This window comes from Cajanus cajan, chromosome 3, assembly GCF_000230855.2.
Source record: "Cajanus cajan strain Asha chromosome 3, NIPB_CcT2T_4, whole genome shotgun sequence".
Taxonomy (NCBI): domain Eukaryota; kingdom Viridiplantae; phylum Streptophyta; class Magnoliopsida; order Fabales; family Fabaceae; genus Cajanus; species Cajanus cajan.
Window position 1 is genome coordinate 56,416,978 of NC_138519.1, and position 3,609 is coordinate 56,420,586.

The following is a 3,609-nucleotide window of genomic DNA, read 5'->3' on the forward strand; positions in this document are numbered from 1 at the left end:
TGTAATGGCTTGAAAAAGTATTATATCTCACCAAGGCTTAACAATCAATCAAGAGAGAGTACAAGCCAAGAAATTAAAACTGAAAAGCACAATTAGAATAGGCTACACTCTTATAGGAATTAATGTGACAAAACAAAGAGAGCCAAGAAGACACAAAGCAACAATTAAAGGCTAATTTCAAAAGCTAGCAGCACACAAAAGATTAATCCTAGGAATGGCTCTAGAATTGATTACAAAAACCAAAACAAAATTTGTGAAATTGTTTTGAGTGTTTAAAAGTCTTTTTCCAACCACTGGACAGCAAGCAAACCTCAAGAAAAATCACACAAAAATTTCAAGGCCAAGTGCTACTAGTGATGTTTTATTTTCACCTTTCTTTTTCTATGTTTTTCTCTTTTGTTTTCTTTTATTTTTCTTGTATTTCTGTCTCTTTTATTTCTTTCTTTTCTTTGAATACAGAGAGTAAGCACTTAAAACAGAGGCCACACAATTAATAAAGAGGTTTCCAAGTGGTGGAGAAAAGAGAAGTAAGAAGAGTAGAAGTGTAAGTGTACTAGTCAAAAATTTCAACCACAAAATGTTACTAGTTTTGATACTAGTTTGTTCTTATCTTTTTTACACTTTTATTTTCGTTTTTAATACACTTATAACTCTGTTTTCTTTTTTCAAAACAAGCACAAGACACACAAGGAATTGCTGGTCACAAATTGCTAAGAAACAAATAGCAATTGAAGTTCACAAAAAATTGATTCTAGAACATGTTAGGTCTAACAACATGCATTGGAATCATTTTATGAGCACTCTAAGAATTATTAATGTTCAACCAGCAATGACACCATATATGAACAGAGGTTAACACATTTAGATTCAAAAATAAAAAGGCACAACAAGGATTTAATGACAAGCAAAACAACTACACATGACTCTAAGACAAAACTAGTAGATTAAGAAATGTAAAATGCTTGTATTCTTGTTTCTTTTTAGGAGTTTCTTTTTAGTCCGAAATTAATAGGAGTCCAATGGAAGATAAAAGCAATCCTAAAACGTTTAAAAAGACATAAAAAGAATACCTAAGGCACATACAAAGATTGATTCACAAGAATTTAGAACATGAATCAAGAACAAACAAGACAAAGTGAGTGTGTTCTATAGATTTATGGATGTGACACAAGAACCACTCAAGGCACACAAACACAAGAAAATAAAAGGAAATACATGTAGGAACAATTTAGACACACTTATACATGATTTGAACCGAACAAATCAAGACAAGAAAGCTTAAGAACGAATTTACCAAGGAGACCCAGCTCTTGATACCAAATGATGGAAAACTTGTTGGAGAATCCGGATTGATGTGAATCCTCTTCAAGTTCCTCCCTAGATCTTTGGCTCCTTGATTCTTCTTAAGCTTTGCTAAGGTCTCCAATGGAGGAGGAGACCTTAGAACCACCACGGTTTGGTGGAGAACTCTCCCAAGAGACGCCACTCCTTGATGAAGAGATAAGTCTCTTCAATTCTCACCACACTCTTCTAGTGAAGGGATAAGAGAATTGGATGAATATCAAAGAGGTTTAGGGACTTTTAGAAGAGAGAAATCTGAACAATTCTTCAGAAATGAAATCTCAATATATCAAAAAGTGTTTTACAATGAAGGAAAAACGAATATATAGGAGTAGGAAGCTTGGAGAGCAAGCTAGCCTTAACCATGGTTTACTAGGAACCATGGTAAGGTCTAGCTAACCATCCATGGTAAGACACCTTTTATCAATCACAAATTCTATCTCCTTAACCAAAAGGTCAATCATAGGCTTAAAAATTTTGGAGAAATTTTTTACAAATCCTTAGTAAAAACTAACATAGCCTAAAAAACTTCTTATAGACTTAACAAAATTAGGTGGTGGCAAATTTGCAATGACTTCCATCTTTTCAAGGTCTACCTCAATGCCTCTATGAGATACTTTGTGTCCTAGCACAATGGATTCTTGGACCATGAATTGACATTTTTCCCAGTTTTACACTAAATTAGTGCACTTGCATATTTTGAGAACAAGGTCAAGATTGCTCAAACATTTATCAAAGTTAGGACCAAGAATAGAGAAAACATCCATAAAAATTTCAATATAGTCTTTTATGAAATTAGAAAAAATTGTCATCATACATCTTTGGAAAATGGTACGAGCAATGCATAATCCAAAGAGCATCCACTTATACGCAAAAGTACCATAAGGACAAGTGAAAGTACTTTTTGCTTGATCTTGTAATGCCAATGGTATTTGTAGATAACCAGAATACCCATCAAAGTAATAGAAAAATGACTGCCTTACTAACTCTTCCAACATTTGATTAACAAAAGGTAAGGGAAAGTGGTCCTTCCAGGTGGCTTCGTTTAATTTTATAAAGTCAATACACATTTTCCACCTAGTGGTTTTTCTTACCACCATGAGTTCTTTTTGTTCATTTTCCATAATTTTCGTTCCCTCCTTTTTAGGGACAAACTACACTGGACTTACCCATTTACTATTAGAAATGGGATAAATGATCCTAACATCCATCAATTTCAGAACTTCCCCTTTTACCACCTTTTTCATGTGTGTATTCAACCATCTTTAGGGTAGTATCTTTAGGTCATAACATTCCTCCATGTATATCCTATGAGTACATAATGTTGGGTTTGAACCCTTTATGTCATGTATGGTCCACCTAAAGACCTTCTTATTTTCATACCCTCAAGAGTTTCTCTTCCATAGTTTCAAGTAAACCTATAGCAATTATAAGAGGAAGAATGGAAATTAGGGGTTAAGAAATACATATTTTATGCTAAAACATAAGGGCTTCTTCAACTCCATAGAAGGAGGTGTTAGAAAATATGGCCTTATCCAAAGCGAGTGAATTGAATATTTAAAAATTTGTTTTTAGGATCTTTAATTTTTAAAAAAATTTCTGAAATCTTTCTAAAGAGGTATATTGATTTATATTATATAGGATGGAATGTTGGGATTCACTTCAAAATTAAAAAGTAGATTATATGTTGAATCATATGATATGCAATATTCAAATATAAAGACTTAACACATTCAATCAATGTTAACAAGAATTCAAATAAAGATTGTAAGGATAGAGATAAATGACACAATGATTTATACTAGTTCATCCACTACCACAATGACCTACATCTAGTCTTAATTAAACTGATTAAGATTTTTCACTATCTTCAGATTTAGAATATTATAATCACACGCACATGCAATAAACTCCTAGAATCCTTAAGATACACCAATTTCTTAAACCCCAAGAAATGTCCCTTGTAGTCACCCACTACAAAACCTTTAATCTTGAGAAACCTACTCAAAAACAATGATAAAGAGAGTTTTAGAACAAATTCACCTGGATATAGAATCAATTATAGAGGTGAATCAAAGTTAGATTAACTTAGCCTTTCTTTCTAGTTGGATGATGATGATTCTTGAACCTCTTCTTGAAATTATCCACAAAAGATCAAAGGATTCTTTCACAAAGAAAACAAAGAATTTCAAAGACCTTTTTTTGCTAGATATTTCACAAAATTACAAGTATTTCATATCTTTTTGCTCTGAGTTTGAAAATTGGTAT